This window comes from Eptatretus burgeri, chromosome 4 (genome assembly GCF_056783735.1).
Source record: "Eptatretus burgeri isolate ZD-2024b chromosome 4, Ebu_testis_v1, whole genome shotgun sequence".
Taxonomy (NCBI): Eukaryota; Metazoa; Chordata; class Myxini; order Myxiniformes; family Myxinidae; genus Eptatretus; species Eptatretus burgeri.
This window is the reverse complement of record NC_140964.1, coordinates 75,040,715-75,066,829: the sequence shown is the minus strand read 5'-3', so window position 1 is coordinate 75,066,829 and position 26,115 is coordinate 75,040,715. Positions and strand designations below refer to the sequence as shown.

The 26,115-nt window shown below is 41.0% G+C and overlaps 1 long non-coding RNA gene and 1 pseudogene across 1 annotated transcript in view; one reads left to right on the top strand and one right to left on the bottom strand.

The window, feature by feature from the left end:
* The window catches only part of LOC147028378 (uncharacterized), a 63,548-nt gene that overhangs the window by 27,055 nt on the left and 10,378 nt on the right, over positions 1-26,115 (top strand). The window lies entirely within an intron of this gene.
* LOC147028379 (signal recognition particle RNA) lies at positions 19,914-20,054 on the bottom strand (annotated as a pseudogene).

Sequence of the window (26,115 nt, the reverse complement as noted above, 5' to 3'; positions counted from 1 at the left end):
TAACTATTAAATCGATCCGCAGCGCATCTAATCGATTTCTGAACATTTAAACAATGGAAAGTGAGCTCTCTGGGGAACAAGCACTTATCGACATAGCTGGCTGAAGGAACCTGTATGTTGTGTGCAATCGAATTCCAAATTCTTACACTATAATTCATGGACCGGTGTGTGATTGTTTGTCGCTGTACTCCTGCAGTTCTGGACTGTTTACATCCAGACTTGCTACATAGAATCAGCATGACCTCGGTTAATGTATAGGTGTGTTTATATCTTTGCCAGTGGTCTTGAGGTGGAGGGGAGGGGACATAAATTCTCGATGTAAATGTGTATCGTGAAGCGCCACCTCCAGGTGGGAGAGGGTATTACAAGTTTCCACGAATAACAGTGCAGTATTCCTGTCTCGACATTTTCCAGTGCAGTGAGGTGTTTGGAATTATAAAGTGGGTATGTTTTTGCTTCCTGCATGTAACCTGGGGTATTTTTTTTTTTACCTATACAGAACTGTCAGTTGCCTATACACTGCCCAAATAAAGGTATGCATCAGAAGAACGTGTTGCATGCTTGGAACAATATCGCCTGTAGGGTGGGTACTCTGCGAGTGAGAAATAAAGACCAAAACGTAACCCACTCTCGGCACCACAGATCGCACTTGTACAAACATTAATAAAAAGGAAGGCGAGGACTTTCCTTTGTCCATGCGTGGTTGAGATGTAGAACTCGATGCAGCCTGCTTTTGAAGCCAGGAGCGAGACGACGAGAGCCAGCAACGAAGTAAACCCGCAACGAAGTAAGCCAAGAATCATCACCACCTTGGGACTGAGCTACCAAGAAAACCACTTGACCTCGGGCTACCAAGAAAGGAGTGTGTAGTACACAGGATCTGCAACACCATTGCATTGACTGTACCTGCAACATGAACAAGTGTTCAATTTGGCACAATTCCAGATTTTTGGTACATTTTTCCCGAAAATCGGTCCAGTCATTTTCTGCCACATCAGGTTTCGTCACGTGCGTAATGGTTGTTACAGGAAGTTAATGTGGCAATGCTTTTTGCAGTTTTAGAAAATCCCAACAACTTTACCATGCCACCAAAGAAACAGGCAAGTTTGGGGAGAGCTACATCAGCAGCCAGAAAAAAAAACAAAGAAACCTGGAAGCAGGAAAGCTCACAAGAAAGACAATCACGCCTTGAAGCTGACCGTGAATGACATGCAACAGCCAAAGCAACAGAAACATTGCAAGAAAGACAATCTCCTTAGAAAAAAAACAATGAATCAAATTCAACTTTTTGTCTTGAACTTTATTTTATTTAAACTGGGGAAATAATGTGAAATTTATCCCAGGCAATGCCAAGTACCTCAGCTAGTACTGTATATATATATATATATATATATATATATATATATATATATATATATATATATATATATATATATATATATATATATATATATATATATATATATATATATATAATCCAAAACTAAGTCCTTCTGACCCAATAGATGCGACACGACATTAATCGCCATGAGATTATCCATTTTAACAATAAAAAAAAGCACAGCAAACCAAAGAATAGACCTCAACTCCACTTTCCAATTTGGTGCAAACAGGAATGAGCAGAGTCAGCCTCAGGTGACGTTCCACTTGTGATCCACAAGCTTTATCAAGCCAAAACCAACTGCCACACTTTTATAGATCATGCGGAAGTATGGAACAACCGCATGCAGAAGCATGGAACCCTTTTTTTGTGTTGAAACAAAGAAGGCCTTGTCATCACCATTTGGTTGCTGCTCATTCCTGTGTTGTAAAGGCCATGATCTCGTGAAGTAATGGTGTATGTGGGAAGTCAAGCCTGAATTAATCTTTGCCCTCTGACGTACTTCCGGTTTGCTCCATGCTTGAACTCTTGGGTGGTGTGTGAGTACGGTTTGTTTGTCTGCTAAAAGTGATATCGAACACTCACACACACACACACACACACACACACACACACACACACACACACACACACACACACACACACACACACACACCCTTAGTGTCTTGTGTAGGGACAACCATTATTCGAAAAAAGATGTTGGGATGGTTTCACATGATCATTTCTTGTGACCATCCATACCTTGTTTACATACTTTTTGGAGGAACATCCTTACATCCTTTTTCATTTCTTAAAATGTTTTCATTGATTGTTTCTTTACTTTTTTTAGAAATGTGTTTACATGCTGGAGAATTTCATTGTTATTGCATGGAATTTTCTTTTTATTCTTAGAATTTGTGTTGTGTTGAACACGAGCAGTCTCCCCGAGTTCAGGAGGAATGATATGGGTACAGAAGGGGAATTTGAAGTGGAGTACAATCTTTGCTGAAGCTAATTCAGTGACTAAATTGATGTAATGGTAAGTTCTGGTTTTAAAGTGTTTTGTCAAGAATATGTGACAAGAGTGCCTTATTAACTGTTCCACTACTGATTTACAAATATTGCAGTACAAACTATATAGACATGCTCACATTGTAATGGTCCTGTACATACTTTATAGACGATCTAACATTCTAAATAGTACTACTTTATAGAAATGTGTATGTCGTTGCTGTCGATTGGCAATGTGACTGCCCTGCACAAACAAGGCAGTGGCATGGAGACAACCGACTTTCTGATAATATTCCACCGACTTCCTGATATAATATTCCACCGACTTCCTGATATAACATTCCACCGACTTCCTGATAATATTCCACCGACTTCCTGATAATATTCCACCGACTTCCTGATAATATTCCACCAACTTCCTGATATAATATTCCACCGACTTTCTGATAATATTCCACCGACTTCCTAATAATATTCCACCGACTTCCTGAAAATATTCCATCGTCTTCTGATAATATTCCACCAACTTTCTGATAATATTCCAGGACTCCCTGATAATATTCTACCGACTCCCTGATAATATTTCACCGACTCCCTGATAATATTCTACCGACTCCTTGATAATATTCCACCGACTCCCTGATAATATTCTACCGACTCCTTGATAATATTCCACTGACTTCCTGATGTAATATTCCACCGACTTCCTGATAAGATTCCACTGACTTTATGATAATAGTCCACCGACTTTCTGATAATATTCCACCGACTTCCTGATAACATTCCACCAACTCTGATAATATTCCACCAACTTTCTGATAATATTCCACCAACTTTCTGATAATATTCCACCGACTTCCTGATAAGATTCCACTGACTTTATGATAATAGTCCACCGACTTTCTGATAATATTCCACCGACTTCCTGATAACATTCCACCAACTCCCTGATAATATTCCACCGACTTTCTGATAATATTCCACCGACTTCCTAATAAGATTCCGGTGACTTTCTGATTATATTTCACCATCTTCCTGATATAAATTCCACCTACTCCCTGATAATATTCCACCGACTCCCTGATAATTAATATGCCACCTACTCCCTGATGATACTCCACCAAGCTCCTGATAATATTCCACCGACTCCTTGATAATCCACCAAATATTGTCGTTGCCAAAACTATTTGCACCCTTGCAGTTTTTTCAAATAACTCGCAATTTTCTCGAAAAAAAAAGTTCAAGTTTTCAAAAGTATTTTATCTCCATAATTCTTTATTTCACGGATAATATTACAGAACATTTGTTTTTGATTCAGAAACTTATTATGTCCTTTTAAGTCAGAAAATAAAAAGAAACAGCATTGACCAAATTTTTGACTCACGACACTTGACATTTGGTAGCATAGCCTTTCGACAAAATAACTGCAGTAAAGCACTTCCTATAGCCATGAATGAACTTCCTAAACCTCTCCACTGGAAGTGTGGCCCACTCTTCTTGTGAAAACTGCTCCAGTTCTTCCACATTTGAAGGGTGCCTTCTCTCAAGTGCTGTTTTCAGATCTCCCCAGATCTGACATTTGGTTGAACATTTCAGATCTGACAATTGGTTGAACATTGCGTTACAAAATGCCTTGGTAATCTCATGATTTCATGATGCCATGCACACATTCAAGGCACCCAGTGCCAGAGGCAGCACAACAACCCAAAAACATCACTGAGCCTCCTCCATGTCTTACTGAAGGGAGGTGTTCTTTTCTTTTAAGGCTTCATTTTGTTTCCTGTAAACATAGAGATGATTTCAGGTCAGGTCAGGTATGGGAGCATGCGCCGGAGCAGCGCTTCGCTGCGTTTTAGCGACACCTCAGCACTACCCCGACACACACCTCCACAATCTGACCCAGGAAGGTTACCCTGTGGTTTCCCTCATATCATCAAGGATTGGGGGTCCTGAAGGCTTTGCCCCAATCGCATCATCTGCTGAGCTGCCCTGGGAAGGGCAGCTGCACAGGAGGTACTCCCTTGGAGTGGGTTTTCAGATTTCTTTTTTCTTTTGGTATGTTTTGCGAGATGAAGTGTTTTACGCTGGTCAGAGTACAAATCCTGCCACTAACCTCCTAACAAAAAGTAACCCAACTGCAGGAGGACGTCTGCATCAGGACACAGTTGGGTACTAGGTATGGATGGCCGTTGGCTCACAAGGAGCTCCTCTGCCCTTTGAGAGGTTTTGTTTTTCATCCTGCTGGGTGTCCATATCATACACCCTCCTCACCAAAAAACTTGGTGGGGGAGATGGTTTAGTCGCTGACAACCCGACCAGGGAACAGTTTGGTACAGTTTTACATGGTACCTGCAGCAAGTCACAGATCTAATCTGACCTGACCTGACACTCTTTACCAAATGTGCTTTACCAAACATCGAATTTGGTCTCATCCGTCCATAGGACATTCTCCCAGAAGGATTTTGGCTTGTTCAGGTGTGTTTTGGTAAACACCAGTCAGGCTTTCTTATGATTCTCTCAGCAGGGGGTCATCCAGGGTCTCCAACCATAGAACCCCCTTTCATTGAGTTGGTGACGTATGGTGTGAGTTGAAACTGTCATACCTTGTGCCTGAAGGTCAGCTTGAATCTGTTTGGCTGTGGATCGAGGTGCTTTCTCTACCATTCCAAAAAATCATTCACTGTAATCTTCAGATTTCTCTTGCGGCCACGTCCAGGGAAGTTGGCTACAGTGCCATGGGCCTTAAACTTCCTGATAACATTGCCTACAGTGCATACAGGAACATCAAGGTCTCTGGAAATGGACTTGGAGCCTTGAGATTGTCCATGCTTGGCTCTAATCTTGTGTCTGACCTCAGACTATTTTCTGGTTTTCTTTCCTTTCTCCATGCTCATTGCGGTTCACACAGTGACACGAAAGAGCAGAATGACTCCTTTTCTCTCTTCAAACTGGTTGAATGAGTTATTTTTGTATTGGAGTCACCTGCAACTCACCACAGGTGAGTTAATTTCCAAAGTGAAAGAGAATCACCTGCTTGAAATCGAATTATTCTAACAACTTCTTAAAGGTGCCAATAATATTGTCTGAGACATTTTAGGATTTCTGTGTGGAATAAGCTAAGATTTAGGAATTTCTTCAGCTTTTTTGTTTTGTTCCATAGCAAACCAAATAAATACATATGTGGATACCAAAAGATTTTTAAATTTGAACCAATTTCTGGAAGAAATCGTGCATTATTTAAAAAAAAGTGCAAAGGTGCCAATATTTTTGGTCATGACAAATATTGTCCTGAGTCTCCCTCTCCCTCTGCCTCTGCCTCTCCCTCTCCCTCTATTGTTGCAAATTGGCAGAGTAAAGTTTCATTTGTGAGTTTGCTGTGCCTTTGTTGAGGAATCATAGATAATCCCAACCACATTCATCTGATGTTATATACAGTATCAAGCTGGATAGCTCAAAGGTATCCACACTCACCTTTGAGTGATGATTGAGCTCAATTTGGTTTGCTTGTTTGAATTTAAACAGCAGATTATGACCCAGCAAGAAACTGTCACCCTGGTGTTCCACACGCGGGGTGATACATCAATGTGTGTGCCAGACATCACAGGCATGTTGAGCCGGAGGACCCGTTTGCCATCACTGATCATTGGTGCCTGCTAAAGATCCCTTGGTGTCTTTCGCAAAGAGTAGATGAGTTCTTGTGAGCACCATGACCAAATTCCAAATTCTTTCCAAAATCAGCTTCAGTCGAAGGTCAGCCCTGACGAGCCGCTTGCTGAAACTCTTGGACTAAAAACCTTTCCTGGCCGACTCCACAAGAAGATGGAAATACTTGGAGTCCGTGTGTGTGTGTGTGTGTGTGTGTGTATGTGCACACACGCGCACACATACACATAAAAAAGTCTCACACACACACGCACACACACACAAGCAAATGTTATGACAATCGGGAGAATAACCTGGCACAATATGTTTCAAAACCATAATCTTCACCTTTGTAATCTTTGGAGCAATGTCGCTCCTCTTGAAATCGTACACTGCCTCTTTAATCAAGGCCAGACCTAAGTGAGATCACAAGGCACTTAATATATTATAAATAATTGTAATAATAGTGTAAAAAATACACCCGTAATTGCAATTTCTATAAATGTCACACTGGCATCGTGAGATAAATTTCCACCGCTCGATGTGCTCGAGTAAGTTCCATGATAAGTGTAATAAGTTCCACAGCTCATTCATTCATTTTTATTCATTTTTCTCTTTATAAATTACACGTGATTGACACCAAAATGTTTAATTACCGCCCATTCCACATTACCATAGATATGAAATCTGCGACAGTGATATAGTGGCTCATATTTCCACATTTGAAAAATGTACAAAATTAATAGGATTCGCGAGCATTATCTGCTTTTGATATCATATAGGACGTTCTTTAGCAAGACCCTGGTGTGTAAATGGTCCAGAGTTGAATCCGTGATTGTTTTATCGTTTGGAATTCCTTAAGGATTTGTTGTGTCTCTAATTCTTCATTGAGGCTCTGACTCGTCCGTTAAGCCAACATGTAACTCTGGCTCTGCACACCCTTTTGTTCCCACACCCAGGAAGAAATCAAGAAAAAATATTTTCCATCGAACTCTGGAGTTATATCTCTACCTCGAATCCAAATTGGTTGTTGATATCACATTTGGAATTCATATAGCTGAGATCAGCTTCTAAGGACGTGATACGATCGTCCAAGACTGGTTTCCAAATTTTAAGGGTGCGTGGACCCCTTCCAAACATTCAAAAAATTGTGGACCATCATGTACGACTATTATAGTGACCCACAGCCACTTATAGCAGAGGTTCCTTAGATTTGGGGACGTGAATATATTCGTAGAGTTGGATAATGAGGATTTTTTCCCCCGCTGAATCCCTCCGATTGGCTCGTGAACTCATAGGATCCCGTAGACCACAGGTTGGGAGCCACTAATCCATGACACTCCAAAATATGAACTTTTTTTTTTGAAAGATAAAAACAGTTGACGATTCCATGGACTCTCGTGAGTATGTTGTTCTGATAACTTTTTTGAACTGCTCTCATGCATTTAAAAATAAAAAGATGCTCACATACTGCGGTGTAAACAACTAAATTGAGCTCAATCGTTGCAAACCAGCAACCAAAGCGAAAGCATGCAAAGATGATACTACACGGCGTTGTCAATTTACATCACATACCTCAAAGTGCAACCTTATGTTTTTCCTAATTAATGACTGTGCAATCGCAGCACTACAGCCAGTCAATGGGATTTATTTTCTAGATGCAAACATGAATGGTCTTGCACCAGCAAAACTTGGCACAGATGCTAATCATTATCTTTGTAGTTTCCATCCAGTGTTACATTCTTAATAGCAATGAAGGCTGTCTCCTCGTGCTATTGGGATTGAAGTCATCCTTTTGGTCCTGAATCTTTTTGAAAAGAGAAAAACCGAAGGTGTTCAGGAGACGAAAAAAAAAGACTATCTACTGTATTGAATTATAAATGAGTGACATTGTTATGTACCGATCACCCTGCCAGGAGAGGAGATATTGCTGGTGCCTTCTCTTTGTCAAGGAATATTTGGAGTGATTTGTCTTTGTCTTGAAATATATCCGATGTACTGGCACACAATGGCCTACTCCATTAATTATTAGCTCACCTGGACTTTAGTCAGGTGGGCTTATGCGATCGAGCAGTGTCCATATGTGAGTGAGTGAGTCAGTCAGTCCATGAACGCTTCGCTCATTATCGCTTGAACCAAACAAGCGATTTTGATCAAAATTGGCCACAAACTTCATATCTGATGTCCAATGAAGGTGTATCGACCGCATCAAAATCAGCACTCATTAAGGGGTCTACGAGGAGGGGGGTTGACCCCCCTCTCCCCCAAAATAGGTATTTGCTCTCTTCTCCAAAACTACACATACGATTTTGATGAAACTTGACCACAACCTTCAACACTCATGATTTACCAAATTTTGTTCATGGCAGAAAAAAAAAAAATCAGGGTCTAATGGGTCTGCGGGTGGAGGGGTTTGAGTGACTGTTGCTCCTGATTCAGGTGAGCTTCAGGACCCGCGGTCCTATTTTTATTGTTCGCACATATTCAGACAGGTAGATGGACAAAACATTGTAGACCAACAGTCAAGGCACAGCAGACTGATAAATTACATTTTGATTTTGATACTTTTTGCATCTTTAATTTAATGAACAGAAAAATTTATCTTCCAGGACATCTTGAAACCAAAAAATGCTAAAGTAGGAATAGTTAAACATCAGTTGATGAGTTAAGTGAAATTCATATACACAAGCACATGTGTTGAATGAACCGACTACACTCTACAAATATCATCGTCCAACGTTGCAGTAAATTACACAATAATAATTTTAGAGCGCTGCATTGTGAAAACGTGTATTTCTTTGCGATTGCATACATGCTAAAGGAACCTGAGATTTTAAAGAAGACAAGTTTTTTTTTTTTTCTACGAGTCTCTTCGTTGTGTCGCAATGACCAGATGCCGGTGAGAGGAGAAGCTGTAATGACCTAGTTCTGAGCTCAGGCGGCTAAGGCAGATCTGCGGCGGTTTCCTCGACCATTAAAGGGCCACTTTTGCATGACTTAGCACCATTAATAATGGCAGGGACTAATTTCATTGTGAAGGAATGTCCACTCACAAGGCATAATTTCCCTGGCCTTAATTAGATCACTGCCCAGGTAATGTAGGGTGCCAAGCCAGTAAGGAACGACTAAAATGAATTACTGGCAGCTGAAATGCTGCAACCGCTATTTATCAGTACTTGTGGTGAAATATACCTGGCAGGTTTGGAAATGGTTAATATTTGAGCCTGGTTTCCTGTAGATACATCTCGTTCTTTGTGGTTATGTCATCTGTCCACATTCTACCTGTTTTGTCTGTACCATATTACTATGATGATTATTGTGTTGAATTATTATTATTATTATTATTGTTGTTGTTGTTCTAAGTTGGAATCTCGTGTTGCCTTTTCAGACGTTTCTTTCTCATGCGTTCAAAGACGTGCATAAACCACTCTTATTGTAATATAACACAAACACGTTTTATTGTGATTTCAGGAGTCTATCAATGCCACAATCTCCATCCACAGCTCTCCCTCTGAACCTCATTCAAAAACCTTATTTGTACTTGTTCTGCCAACACGGTTCAGAGTTACAAAGGGTCAATTTTTTAGGTACTCGTATATCCAAGCTTTAGTGAAAAGCAAAAAAACACAAATGATAGAAACTCAATTGAACACCAAAAAAAAAATTCTAAAAAATAAAATTAATGAGTTAGCCCCCTAAGCATACACTAACAATCCATCCATCCATCCATCAGGACCACACTCTGTGCAGAGCATTGGTGCTGCCTAAGCAGTCTCCTTGGCTATTGGGCACAATTCTGGACAAGTCACCACTCCGACACAGTACACTAGCAAGCTGGCACTCATTTTGCTGACCTCGGAAGGATGACAGGCAGTCAACCCCACCTGGTATTAATTCAACTGCCGAGCAGGATTTTAACTCAAGATCCTAAGGTCCCAATCCCAACACCCTTACCATTAAGCCAGCACCAGGCATTATATGCTAACCAATCACTTTTTATCAGCTTTAAGCTTGGTGTTGACTTCACACTTATGGTGCCTGGCTAAAGATCTTCGGGTCTTGAGTTTGAGCCCCTGTCAAACCATTTAAATAACACCAGTGGGTTGACTCAGCCTGCCATCCTTTCGAAGTCGACAAAATGAGTACCAGCTTACTGGTAACAATGGCACTGCACTAGCGGCATGGCCGTGTTTCCAGAAAATGATGCAATCAGCAGCCACAGGCTGCATACTAAACAACAACGTTATCAGCTATGGACCTGTAGCTATCAGCAACATTCATAAAATAATCGGTGTATCCGTCATATTAACGATATATAAATTCAAAAGTCATAAGCTTTTAAAAAGGCCATTTTGTGTGATAAACATTTCAAAAGCTTTTCATAAGCTTCTTATTTTTCAACAAAATCATAAGCTTTTCAAAAGGCAATTTTTTGGGTGATTTTGATTAAGTTGGACATGTCTGCGCTTAGTCCCAGTGGCTTAGGACCAAATTTTGATGAGATAGAGACACTGGATTAAAGCATCAAACTTTTCACATGTGTTGTTTAAATCCTTATCAAACATTCTGTGGGGGAGGGGTGCCTGGGCTGGGTGGCCGAGGTCAAGGTCAGGGGAAGGTCAAAGAGCACATACTGGAGAGGAGGAGAAGGAGATTGGGACCATACTCTGTGCAGAGCATTGGTGCTGCTTAAGCAGTATCCTTGGCTATTGGGCACAATCCTGGACGGGGCGCCACTCCGACAGAGTATACCAGCAAGCTGGCACTCATTTTGCTGACCTCGGAAGGATGACAGGCCCAGTTAACCCCACCTGGTATTAATTAAACATCTGAGCGGGATTTGAACTCAGGACCCTAGGATCCAAAGCCCACCACCCAAACCATTAAGCCAACACCAGGCATCACATACTTGAGGAGAGCGGAAAGTGGCTGGATTACAGCTCTGAGTGAGGCAGGCATTGCCGCCGTGGAAACTACAGCCTCTTTCCTTCATGCATCCCACTTGACCATCCCACTTGATCCCACAATAAATGGCCATCAGGTGAGTGTGCTGTCATTTGCCAAGCTACAGTGAGATACTTGGCAAATTTTGAAAGGCCAACATGATGGACAGCCTGGGGAAGCAACATTTGCTGAGTCAAACATTGCAAAGGTAAAGGATTCTGGTCGAATAATAGGGCCAACAGAGAACCCAACAGCATTGAAAAGATGGGTGGTGTTGGGTCCAGAGCAATGCATTTGATGGTTCTGCTGTAGTATACATGCTTCCCAGGGGTGATGCTTCAACATTTTGTGAGTTCAATGCGAGGAACTTCATACCCTGGACCAATCACCAGCTTCATTGCTGTGAACGAAGAGATGTGGTATGATCCGTATACAAGGAAGACAGCTTGAAGGAGGCCACACATGAGTAGAGAGGGAATGGGTCAGCATAAAAGTTTCTCCTGAAACAAAGCTACCTGTAAACTTTGCCGCATTTCTGCAGGACCCGAGCAGGAAAGACTAGCAATTTGAACTGCTGATGGTTTATGCAACTATCTGTGATTACCCAGCAGCTTTTGATAATCACAGATAGTTACATCTTCTGCTGACGGAAGTCTACATCACCTCTGGACAAACCGTTGTGTCAAAATGCAACTGAGCCAATGCCAGCATTCAATTACGAGGAGGCTGACACTGGAATACATCTTCATGTTTCTGATGTTGTGCATAGTGGTGCAAAGACCGATGTTGTTGTAGACCTGGTGGGTATATTATTTGAGCTGGCAAAGCAACATCCTGATGTACAGCTTTGGGAGGCCATTGGAAAAGGAAATAACTTCAGGTTCTACGATATCAATTTTATCTGCCTTGAACCTGGTGACAAAAAGTCCAGTGCACTTCCTTCCTTCTATGCCTTTACTGGGGCTGATACAACATCACAGTTCAACAGAAGTGCAAAAACGTCATCTTGGGAAGCATGGAAGGCATTTCCCTCAGGTAACTGAGGGTTTCAAATTCCCTGTGCAACATCCCTTCGAACCATTGACTGTAGAGTCACCTTGCTTCAACATCATAGAGCATTTCACTTGCATCCTCCTTGACAGCTCAACTCGAAATGGAAAAATCAATGACGTGAGGAAGGAACTCTTTCCACAGAAGGCTTAACTGATGCAAAACATTCCACCTACACACTCGGCTCTTGTTGAACATGCAAATCAGAATATGTACCAAACTTGCATCTGGCTGACAAGCTTGCAAACTGAAAAGAACATCCCCAGTCCAGATACATTTGGCTGGACTAAGAAGAACAGCCGATGGGAACCTCATGGGATGACCCTACCTGGAGCGACAAAAATCTGCAGCAACTCAACAAGTGTGGTTTTAAGCTCAAAGAGGTGTGTGTGCAGGAGTAAGGGACATCAGTGTACAGCACTCTGCCAGTGCAGGGACAACTGCACTCAGTGAGGATGATGAATATCTTCGCAGATAATGTCCACTACATACCATGCACTTTTACTTAAATTTTGATTGGATTATCTTATGGCTGTATCTTATGTATAACTTTGTTTAATGTTTACTTCTGTCGAGATAGACCACCGACCTGCCTGCGGTGAGAGAGTGAGAGGCCCAAAGGTTCAGCCTCATCGCAGAAGATGCCAATGATCCTAAATGCTTTGGTTTCCACAGCGTGAAGCCGAGAAAGGTGTGAGGCAGGAGCACCAGCCCAGTGGGAAGAACACTACTCCATCAGGCTGCGTCAAAAGCTTTTTATGTGGTCAGGAGCTGAGGTGGGCCGAGGAAGGACTTTGCACGACGGAGGATTCCCAGTCGGTGACTGGCTTTGGAGGCGAGGTTTGAAATGTGGCTTTCCCAGGAAAGATCATGGCAGATAGTGAGACCCAGAAGCTTTAATGAAAGGACTTCTTCCAGAGGATTGTTGAGAAAGGAGATGGGGGGGGGGGGGTGTTCTAAACAGTCCTTTCGGAGAGACATAGTGAGAGTGCGAGTCCTTCCTCCGATTGTTAAATTTGTCTGTTAAAAAAACGCATTTTGCTGAAACATATGGAATGAGGATCCTGAGGAATGTGGAGCATGGTAGGGCATACTCCATATGTGATGTGCAGAAACATCACCCAATTTATGTGAGAAACTGGCAAGGGCTACCATATTAAGAGTGGATGCGGTTGAAGAAGCAATTATGAGAGGGGAGTGAGAATGTGTGAGTGGCCGCAATGAATGTAGGAAGTATGACTGGGAGAGGTAGAGAGATTGCCGATGTGATGGAGAGGAGGAAGGTACAGATTGTGTGTGTGCAGGAAACAAGATGGAGGTGAATTAAGGTGACAGACATAGGGGGCAGCTTCGTAACCAGGACACAAAGAATTGTGATTGGTGGTGACTTCAATGGGAATATTGGTGAGGCAAATGGAGATGTGGAGAGAGTGCAAGGTCGTTTTGGAATGGGAAAGACCAACAAAGAAGGAGAGCAGCTTGATGATTTTTCAGTTGCATATGATATGGCAATAGCAAATACATTTTTCATGAATGACAATAAAATCAGATCACATATAAGAGCGAAGGTAAAGTGTCAAAGATCGATTATATTTTGGGCAGAAGGGGTGGAAGGAAGGTGGTCAAAGACTGCAAGGTCTTACCTTGTGATGGAGTAACACACCAGCATCAAATGTTGGTCTTCAATATGGTTATCATGGGAGTGAAACGGTGTAAGCAACAACGAACACCAAAGATGAGGTGGTGGAAACTGCGAAACAAGGAGTACCAGGAAGTATGAAAGAAATGAGAGCAGAGGAAGTATGAAAAGGGAGTTCTTGGTGGGAGAAGATTTCAAACGAGATCAGGAAGGCTGGAAAAGAGAAAAGATATATATATATATATATATATATATATATATATATATATATATATATATATATATATATATATATATATATATATATATATATATATATTGTTACAGTTGTGGAAATTCACAGAACACCATTCAGGCTTCCCAGAGATCAGTTATGTTGATAAGTGTGTGTTCAGATGAGATTTCCCCACCAATGTCTTGAGGGCTTTATTCGTGTGACCGGGCTGTGATCTTTGAGTCAGCCATTATTCTTTTGCTATCTTCATTTTGGAACAACCACAACTGCCTCTCAACAACCACGCCATCCCCACCACAGTGCCAACCACAACCACTATCTCAACAACCATGCCATCCCCACCACAAAGCAACCACAACATCACCTCACCTTCATCTCCGTCACGCCACCATCTTTTCGCCGGCCACGGCAAATCCCACGGACGAGCGGCATCTCCGCCAACAGATGCGGGAGCTGATGATTTCTACAACCTTCGCTTTCCACGGCAGATGATTTCTACAACGTCCGCTTTCCACGGCTGATGATTTCTACCACATCCGCTCTCGCCGCGTATCGCGACGAGATCGGATCAAGATGCCAAAAGGGGCGGAGCCGTGGGGGGGTGAAAGGTCGAAGGTGGGGAATCAAACTCACCTCCCACGGACCCCATAAAAAGGCGCGCTGGAACGCACAGTGAGTTGAGTTGTTGCCTGGAGAGTTTGCCAGGAGTTGTGCCTGGAGTTTGGTGAGTTCTTCTTGCCTGGAGAGGTTGCCTGGAGTTTTGCCTGGAGTCGGTCTGGGTTCGCCAAGCAGTGAGTCGAGTTGAGTCGGTCTGGGTGCAGTCGGGAGAACACACCAGGTTCGAGTCCAGTGGAAGGCAGTTGGAGCGCAGCAAAGCCGGCAGTACGGTGCCAAACCGTGGGTCAGTGGAGAAAGCCGGAGAGAGGTCGCCAGCCAGCGAGTCACCGCGAGGGTGGCAGGTAATCAGCACGGTCTCGTGGAGCTCTTGCGGTCTTCACAGTTCCATGAACATAAAGGCCTACGGGTCCAGTCTGCCCCTTTCCTTTCCTGGGGTTTTTCTTTGTATGAAAGCTGTGGCGCCTTGTCCGTGAAGTAGTGAACTGTTAAGTGACTGTGTACAGAAATAATAGAATGGTTGTAGTTCTTTGTCTTGCTCGTGTTTTGTCCCTTACCTGCATTGATTTATTGACTGCATGATTGCATACGTGTTTGCATGCATACGTGTTACAAATAAATGTCGTTGTGTGAATGTTCACCTGTTCGTTGCATCCTTTCCCTCAATTGAGCTGCCGTCATTGCGTTCGGGATATAAGCTGGCTTTTAAATAGCCGATAAAGTAATCGGGTCCAACGGGGCCTCGCGTTAATACACCGCTTGGCAAATCGCAAACGTAGCGAGCTGCTTAAGCGGCTCATTTCCAAGCAGGTCCCGTTGAGGTGTAGATCCCCAGCATTCTGTCTGCGCGCATAATTAGGTAAATCGACAATTCGGCGATCGGACTTTGTCGCGCGCAGACAGAAGAGTTGGCTGATTTACGGTGTGATTAAAAACACAACCGTAGCTGGATTTCGGCGTTGATCCGAAAGCTGCGACTCGGTTTGCCCATCCGGTGGGCTCACGGCCGCTATTGGTTAAAAGCAGTCGTTTGCACGCTGAGCGGGTGGGAAACCATAACAATATATATATATATATATATATATATATATATATATATATATATATATATATATATATATATATATATATATATATATATATACACATATGATCTGTTCAGGTAACCCATTATCAAGGAATCATTCTCATCATCCTTCTACTCTTCTTGATCCTAGACCTTAAAGTATTTAGGCTGGGGACAATTCCTTGTCCACTCTCTCTGGCCCTCCTATAAATTGTCACCCTCGGGTCGTGGAGAGGCAGGATGTTGTATCGATGAGTGCACCATTCTTCAGAGGAAACGATAATCATCTGCTGACATTCATTTGTAGATTACCAAGGTATATTAAAAAAATGTATATTTTGACAAGATTAGGCCACTTGGAATTGGTACACTCTAAATTATACATTCCGACCATGACCATGAAGGGTGACGGGATCAGCAGCGCAGTCATTTTCCCAGAAATGATGTAAACTGTGTCCTGATGCTAACACGCAAGAATTAATGCATTTAATATCACATGGTCTTGATGTATTCTCAATTCATATTACAATAACTTTGGTCACTTTAAATTTTAACCACCGTCAAACTGATGAGCTCTAGAGGATGAAAAAAACCCTCATTTTTATAGCTGCTTCAGCGTTTATCACATCTTCCATATGACTTGGCACGCAGTGCAACAAAGTGTAAACAAGAATATAAGTTTGCCTGATGATGACCAAATAATTGATGCAGCAAATATGGTGTGTAAGTTTTTGTCAAAGTCCAATTATTTCATTTTGTCCAACGTCACATTATTCATTATTAATCAAAACCAACGTTTCATGGGTCTGTTTTATGTGGGCTTGCCAGTGCTGCTGGTTTGGCACTGGATATAAAACAGCAGGACAAAAGTTTTGTGAATGCAGAAAGTTTGCAATGCTTTGTGGCATTGTTGTTGCTGCATTTTGTAAACAAACCATGGGCTGGCAGTCAATTCACTGTGTTTGACTTCAGCACAAAAGGTGTCATTTTTCAAAGCATGCAACAGCAGAGCGATTTTTCTGTTTTTTATTCGACAACTGGGTTGATAACACAGCGGTGACAAATCGTAACATCTTTAGAATACAGGTACAGTATCGTATAAGCATCGTACATTAACTTCCAGAAGCATCGTGTTAAAAGGAGAGAAAAAAAAAACCCCAGCATAACGTCATTTGTTTAGCAAGACCTGCGTGAGAGTAAATTCAAATCCAAATCCCATCTCAGCAATATTGCCTCTTTGCTATGTATGAGATGCCGCTGCTGCGGATTGCAAGTTAACATCGCGGAAATGTAAAACTGTAGCTGCAAACAGATTTAGAAAATGTGGATTTGCACGGAAAGAGAAAGTGTCTTTGCGATGCCAAACGGATGATGCAAATATATCAAAGTCTGATGGCATTTCACAAAAGGTCAGCCGTAGCGCTTGCTGGGATTGTGAGTTCTTGCCAAGCTTTTGAAATATTGGTGAGTATGACACACTGACTTGACAGTTAATAAAAGGACATCAAGATGATGAGAATAAGCCAATCAAAAATGAGCACAAGTGAACATCGGATGTCAGTGCTGATGTGATGTGTTACAATTCCCTCAAATGGTACTGGAATTTAAAAGAGACACGTGCGAGGAGGGGGGTGGTGGGGGGGGGGGTCCATGGGCTACACTCCAACTGTTCTCAGGATAACAAACACAACGAACCCATACCTCTTTCCCAAAACATACACCCCCTCCCATTTTACTCACCATGGGGCTTGCACTATCCTTGAAAAGTTTGATCAAGATCAATTAAAGTTTATCATTCTTCCCCTATTCCAAATCCCCATCCTGTTAAATCTCAAAATTTAATTATTAAAGCTCATCACTTAATTTTTTTTAAAATCATTATTTACATACATATATATATATATATATATATATATATATATATATATATATATATATATATATATATATATATATATATATATATATATAGACATATATTAGCAGATACCCATCTACGATGGGAATGGGGGACAGGACGGATCACAATACTCGGTTACGGTAGTTTCTTTGGATGTTTTGCGGCGCATTCAACAGCTCAGTTCATATTGGTGGCGTGTCTGGGTGCCCATGGTGGCATTTGAGACCGATCGCTTTAGATTGTTGGCCTTGACACATCGTGCCGGATGAGTAACACGAACAATTTGACATTTTCATCATTTCTATATTACCTCCATCAACAGATTAACAACATGGCAGGATAAAAGTCGTAAATACTGAGTTGAACAAACGTCCTGAACTCATGGACTTAGTTAAGTAAAGCACGTCGTCTGGGACCCGGCCGTCGGTTTGCCGCCGAACGCTGCTGATTGTGACGTCATCGATTCCCTCTTTGAAAATTCTTTCTATATTCGAGTTTTTGAATCCGCTATCACCTGCGAAAATACATGGAACACATAATGTGAAGATTTCGGAAAGTATGAACAGAATATGTTCGGAGAAATGTGTGTTAGAAGTTCCAGGCTTACACCCATTATATTATGATTACGATAGTTTTAGTAATATACCAGATGACCCGTGCACCGGTTGGGTTCCCGTTGTTACAGCGGTTGATGAAAAAAATCATTTCAAGAAAAAAAAAAAAAGATAGCTCCAGCGAACGATACCGCTGAAGTTGTTTGCATTGATCAAATTCTCCCCAAGAGTACTTGACTGAATCGGGATTTGATTTTTTAATAATTTTTTCGTTGCCCGATTTGAACGAAACTTGATATTGCACACCAGAGGAGAATGGTGAGTAAGGTGAGCTGAAAAATTTTGCACTTTCATGTACCGTTTTGGCTGAATTTCAGAAACATATATGTATATATATATATATATATATATATATATATATGTATATGTATATATATATATATATATATATATATATATATATGTATATGTATATATATGACTCAGCCTGTCATCCTTTCGAGGTCAGCAAAGTGAGTACCAGTGTACTGGGCCGGTGTATACCCCGGTTGAAATTGGTGTACCATATCCCTGTGTTGCAAGAGGCGACCAGGGTTGTGTCAGGAAGGGCATCCGGCGTAAAACATGTGCCAAATCACTATGCGGATTATACGGATGATCCGCTGTGGCGACCCCGAACGGGAGCAGCTGAAAGAAGAAGAATAAGAGATATATATATACATATATATATATATATATATATATATATACACACCTACATACATATATATATATATATATATATATATATATATATATATATATATATATATATATATATATATATATATATATATATACACACCTACATACATATATATATATATATATATACATATATATATATATATATATATATATATATATATACATACATACATATATATATATATACACATACATACATATATATATATATATATATATATATATATATATATATATACATACATACATACATACATACATACATACATACATACATCTACTATACTAAAAAAACAGAATATGTATGTATGTATGTCTGTGTGTGTGTTTGTTTGTCCTTTATAGGCGGCCGAACTGTTTAATGAAATGAGATGAAACTTGGCATGAGTGATCCTTGGGACATGAGATCGGACACGGGGGGGGGGGGGGTAAAGGTCATGGGGTCAAGGGGTCAAGGTCACCAGGTAACTTCAATTTCATCCGATCGAGACGGGACGAATGCCATTCGACAGATAATCAAAATTAAATGACACAGTTGATTGACAACATTCACTTCCGACTTCCGCTTTTCGAGTTATGACGTCATAAATTGACTAAAACGGCAATTTTTCATGTTTTGTTAGTTAACAAAACTTTTTTTTTTTATTTTTTTTTTTATTTATGTGTTAAACTGATGGAAACATCCTCAAGTGCATTGATAACATCAGTGAGTCCTGGGCTGAAGTTACTCAGATTCGCATGAATATATGGTGTGTGGAGGAAGTTGTGGCCTGGATTTGTCAATTACTTGAGAGGATTTGAAGATGTTTTCCTCGCGATGAAGAAATATATGTATATATATATATATATATATATATATATATATATATATATATATATATATATATATATATATATATATATATATATATATATATATATATATATATATATATATATATATATATATATATGTATATATATATATATATGTATATGTATATATATATATATGTATATATATATATGTTGTTGTTGTTCGTCTTTCGGCTGCTCCCATTAGGGGTCGCCACAGCGGATCATCTGTTATGATCCGCATACTGATTTGGCACAGGTTTTATGCTGGATGCCCTTCCTGACGCAACCCTGGTCGCCTCTTATGACACAGGGATAAGGATTGGGTTTCGCCATGATTCCGGGCTGCCCTACACCCTCTCATAGCGCGGCTCAGCACAGAGCTCCCGTCCTCAAGCGATCCTCCAACCCAAGCCTCCGAGTAGCCGGATTACAGGCGCACGCCACTACGCCCGGTATATATATATATATATATATATATATATATATATATATATATATATATATATATATATATATATATATATATATATATATATATATATATATATATATATATATATATATATATATATATATATATATATATATATATATATATATATATATATATATATATATAAATGCACAGCCCATCAAAATGAGAAATTGACGAAACTCACGCCTATTTTAATATAAACTAGTGTTAGCCAATCAAATCTCAAGGCGACGTTTAGTTGATATTGCACAAAGTTCTTCAAGGTCCAGCAAACAATTGAGTGTGTGGTCCTGATTTATCACCTCTGCCACCGAAGGTGAAGGAGGTAATGTTTTCACCCCTTTCTGTCTGTTTGTTTGTTCCTTGCAAAATCAAAGATTTTTCAAGTATATTGGTCAGTCGATTTTGTTATTCTGTCTGTTTGTCTGTTTGTCGCCTCCAGGTCACAATTTTAAACCGATCTTCACGAAATTTCACCACATGGCAGAGTTTGTCATAAGGAAGAAGCCTATTGTTTTTGAGGTAAAAAGGTCAACATATTCCCAAGGTCAACAACTAAGGTTGTATTTCTAAAATCCTCAATTTTAATCCGATTAGCTTGAAATTTGAAGACTATTTGTATTTCAGTTCACTGAATTCAATGAGCTAATTATTTTTGTGGTCAACATGGACCAAAAGGACAATATAGGCCCAACGTCCACAACTAAGGTGGTATTTCTAAAATCCTCAATTTTCATGCAATTGAGTTGAAATTTGAAGAGGATATAATGATTTATATTTCAGGTCAATGAATTCAACCACCAATTATTTTGGAGGTCCACATTGGCCAAAAGGTCAACATAGGCCAGATTTCTAAAATCCTCAATTTTCATCCGATTGAGTTGAAATTTGAAGGGGATTTATATTTCAGGTCATTAAATTGAACCACCAATTCATTCTGAGGTCAAATTTGTTTGATGGATTTTGCGTGCATTGTGCTCTGCACGACGTCGTCTTCTTGATTGTTTGTTTGTCTGTTTGTGTGTAGGATATCTCAAAACGTTTGGCCGATCCGGATGAAATTTGGTGGACAGGTTGGGTGTGTGACAAGGATGAACTGATTAGATTTTGGTGAAGATCCGGATCCTGATCCAACTACAAGAATTTTTGAAGTGATTCTTCACCCTTGAGAAATAGGGCCAAAATGATAAAAAGCATAATATCTCAAAAAGTTGCGGATGTATTAGAATGAAACTTGGTGGACACGTTGGACGTGTGATAAGGACGAATTGCTTCAATTTTGGTGAAGATCCGGATCTGGATACGAGAATTATTTAATTTTTAAAGTAATTCTTCACCAATGAAAGATAGGGCAAAAACGATATATAGCATGATATTTCAAAAATGTAATGGGCCCGATATGTTCTCATGGATCAGACATTGTGGGGTGGAGGTATGTGCTCTACCGAGTGCCCTTCTGGTTCTGCCTTCTGTTAATCCTCGTCCGGTGCAACACATTGATGTTCGGAGCGGAAAACAAAACTATTATTTTTCTCCATTGTTCACGCTAATCGTCCTCGATTGATTGTCTGCTCCCTCTGCATCTGTTTCCTGCGTGATCTGATAAAATTAGTATGCGCAATAATCTTGGAAAGTTATTGGGCATGTATTGTCCATCCATGTTTGTCCTCCTTGGTGATGCGGTCTGGTCACGTAGTCCGGGGTTGGAATGTGGGTGGAGCGGGTCTGCCTCGGTGAAGATTGTGTGATGGGAAGCAGCTGTGGTGGAGTTATTGGTGTGTCCTCTTCCCATTGGTGGTGTGTTGTTTTATGCAGCTTCTTTGGCTAGAAGAGCATCGGAGAAGTCGATTTATTAATATAATCTTATCCATCTGGGTTTAATTGATTAGGTGAGAGCTAATTGGTTATTCCTTCCATTCACAGGTGAGATATGTGAGTGGGTCTTCATTTTAAGAAGAAGAAGGCGTTTCCAACTAAAAGTAAACTCGATATATTCCATTAATTTTAGCAATAAGTAAGAGCAGACCTGGTCTCGGGTGATGTTTCACCATCTTCACAGCATGCTTCCTCATTCCAACAGACCCCGAGCCTCGGCGCGTGCCCGCTTTGTATTCCGCTACGATCACTCGCGTGCTTATTCCGATACGACTGCATTCCAATAGGGTGACGTGCTGGTGCTTGAAGTCAAATGGAGGAGTGTTTTTTTATTTATTTTATTTTTGCAAACCTGAAGCAAAACAATCGTTTGGGATTGAGCGTTGTTTTTTGTTGCTCAGCTTATCCAACCGTTTGCCCCATCCTGTTTTCACCATCTGCATCAGAGGTGTGTATTGTGTGGGTACGTCCCCAGTCTCCCCCAGTCAGACCACCCTCTCACCTCTTCACGTGCCACACTTCCATTAATTATCAATCGGTGTCGTTTGTTGGACATCATATCGAGGACACGGGTCCCATCAAAGTCAAATTTGTGGCCAGATTGCACAGCAGTGACGTGCTATCGCTGACTGTCACCTTTCCAAGCTCGATTGCTTGATCATGTTCATCGCAGTATGTTGAAAAATTTATTTCAGTTTCACCAATGGAGAATTGGTCACAGTTATATCTGCATTCTCATACCGGGAGGATAGCTTCGAGATGTGTGCACTCACCTCTGAGGTGTCGAGCCTAGTTAGGAATCTGTGCCCAGCTATAAACACTCATCCTGGTGTTTCGCAGGAAGGGTCATTCAACAGTGTATCCGACGTTAAGCCAAATGACTCCTCCACCAGCACTGGGGCCATTGATGAACGTTGAAGATCCCACAGTGTCCTTCTTGAGGAGGAGGTGAGTTATTGCCGACAAGCTGAATAAATTTCAAATTCCTGGCCAGTCCTGGCCAGCTGGTTCATGAAAGAAAAAAAAAATACCTGGCTGACCCCACAAGAAGGTGGGAATAACCGGGGCTGTTAATTATTTTTCATTCGGATAACCTTTTTTTTGTACACCCCACGCGATATTCTCTGAGGACCCATGATTCTAATGTGCATCGAATCTCCTCCGATCACATTGGGCATATCGACATCCTTTGCTTCAAGATTCACACAAAAACAATGCGCACAATCGCAACCACTCAAAATCCATCTTGTGGGGTGGTTTGTTTTAATCATAGCCGGATTTGTGTGCACAACATCGCCAGAATTGGTCACCCAGGAGCCCACGATGTGATTTGAAATCTTTCAGCATTAATCCGCGTTCCCCTCGGTGCGCTGCTGAGCAGCGTCCTGTGGTTGTGGGGATCCAAAGTAGTGATTACAAATGATAGGTAGATAGCAGTGAGATTGAATTGATTATTTGAGATCATGTTCTGTTTTGTTCTTAAAACACACTTTTTTTTACCTCTCTCTTCTCCTTCCTCACAACCAGCCTTCCTCCCTTTGTATTATTTTGTTTGCCAACTCACTTATTTATATTTAACAACATGAGTGAAAGCGGTTGCAATTTGTAATGTCCCGTAACATTTCATTGTAGCAACCTCATGGATTTGCAAGAGCAAGCACCTGCTGTATATTCGATCCTTATAATCCACTACTAACTCACACCACTGATTAGTAACTCAAAGACTGTGTCATATTTGCTTGTTTGCTTACTTTGCTTATTCTGTCCAAGTGTTGCTGCAACACCCCCACTGTCAGACAGTTTGTGACCTTTTGACCATCTGCCACCTTGCTCCTCCTCGAGTCTCAAGCTTGTATTTGGAAAAAAAAAAGGATAAGCCCACACTATAAGTAATCACTGTTGGTTTTTACTTATGTGGTGGAACTTTTCCATATTGCAGCATTTGAGTGGTTAATTTTCTTGCATAATGTTTTTCACCAGTGTGTTGTCACCCGACTGAACCGTGTTTGCTGCTGTGTTTGAGTAAACATTTTCTTCAATTGCGGAGGTCGAGAGGGAAAGCATGTGGTAAATGAGAGGATGAAATGGAAAGGGTTCTGTTTTCATGTATGGCCTAGCTGTCATTTCTTGGAAGTGCGGTTGTGCCGCTGATGCTGTTCCCCTCTATCAGTACACTGGCACTCATTTCGCCGACCTCGGAAGGATGACTGGCTGAGTCATCCCCACCTGGTGTTAATTCAGCAGCCAACAGGGCTCAAACTCAGAACCCTAAGATCCTAACCAAGCCACCCTAACCACTTAGCCAACACCAGGGTTAAGGAAGGGGTGAGGAGGGACTAACATTCGGAAGCCCAGAATTTATAAGAAGCTTTTGTACATGCCATCAAACTTTCCTGTTTTCCTCAATATTCTTGTGGTCTTTATGCACATCGGACGTCTCCTGGTTAAATTTGAGCTAGTCCGATTGTTTGTTGAGTCATCTGCTTTTGAAAAATCAAAAAAAAAAAAAACTAGAGCAAAGTCGATAGTGCGCCATCACAAATCCTCACACTTCTCACCTAAAGCAAAGGTGAAAGATGGCAAAATGTTCCACCAGGAATGACCTAATATCATGAAACCCTGACATTTGCGGATTCGACATTTGTGGCATTTTTTTCAGGAATGTATATCCCACGAATGTCGGGGTTTTACTGGTATCACATTTAAAGTTTTTAAAATATCTTCTGTTTTGACCCCTGTGACCTTCATCACCCACCCCCGAGGCCATAAATCAGGGGTCAAATCCAAAAATATTGTTACATGCTTCATGCACCCCCCAATGTTGATTGCATATACAAAGTTTCATTTAAAAATGTTTCACGACAATGGCACTCTTCGACGTCGTGACGTCTGCAGATATACCTCCACCAACATTTTTACATCACTAAATATACTTGTACCAAGTTTGATTTAAATCCCTGAACCCAGATTCAAAGCATTAAATAATTCTGGCTGCCAGACCATGCGTCCAATGAGGTTTAAATTTAAAACGCATATTCCCCTTGACTACTTGATCATAACTCTGACGTTTCGCGTCGATTGATGAAGTGGTTCAAGAGAAGTAAAAATGTTTAAGATTTTCATTCAATCCAATATGGGTGCCAGACCATGTGACCTATTAATTATTCTTTAACACCCTGGTATCCCCAAGGCTTGGGGAACATGTGACTGAAGTTTCCCCTTGATCTGTCAAACCGTTCTGGAGAAGAATATTTTTATCAGATTATTCTTCAAAAATTCAAAGCTGCCAAACCATGTGACCGATGACATCATAGGTGAAGAACTTTTTGGTCCTCATGGATAGGTATGCCTGGTGTTGGCTTAATGGTTAGGGTGGTGGGCTTGGGATCCTGAGTTCAAATCCCACTCGGATGTTTAATTAATACCAGGTGAGGTTTACTCTGCTTGTCATCCTTCCGAGGTTGGCAATAATTAGTGCTGGCTTGCTGGTATCCTGTGTCGGAATGGCAACCTGTCCAGGAATGTGCCTAATAGCTAAGGAGACTGCTTAGGCAGCACCAACGCTCTGCACAGAGTATGTCCCAATGGATGGATGGATGGATGGAAAGGTGATCATCATACCTGTAAAGTTTCGCCTTGATCTGTTCAGCCGTTTCAGAGAAGATTTTTGAAAGTTTTTCATTAAAAAAAAAAAATGGCTGCCAAACCATGTGACCGATGGTGTCATCATTTTTTTCCCCCAAAACAATTTCGCCCAAGATGACCCTCAAAAACTTTCACACTGTTCAGATAAAGCATTCGACGTATACAATTATGACTTTGCAACTAAGCCACCTATGACGTCATCAAAAGAAATCACTTATTTTCCATGGGGAGTACTTGACGTGCCAAGTTTCAATTTTTTCCATGGAGCGGTCTCAGAGATAGAGGTCCAAAGTTTTTCCTTTTTTCCAACATGGCTGCCGCGCCACATGACCTATAACGTCATAGTTATTAAAACGTTTTCCATGAGTAGTCGCAATGATAGTGAAAAATTTGTGTCAATCAGTGAAGCGGTTGCAGAGAAAACAGAAAATTAGCATGTACAGACGGACAACCTGAAAACGTAATGCCGCTGGCGACTTCATCGGCGGAGGCATAAAAATGTGCCCGTAATTCAATTTCT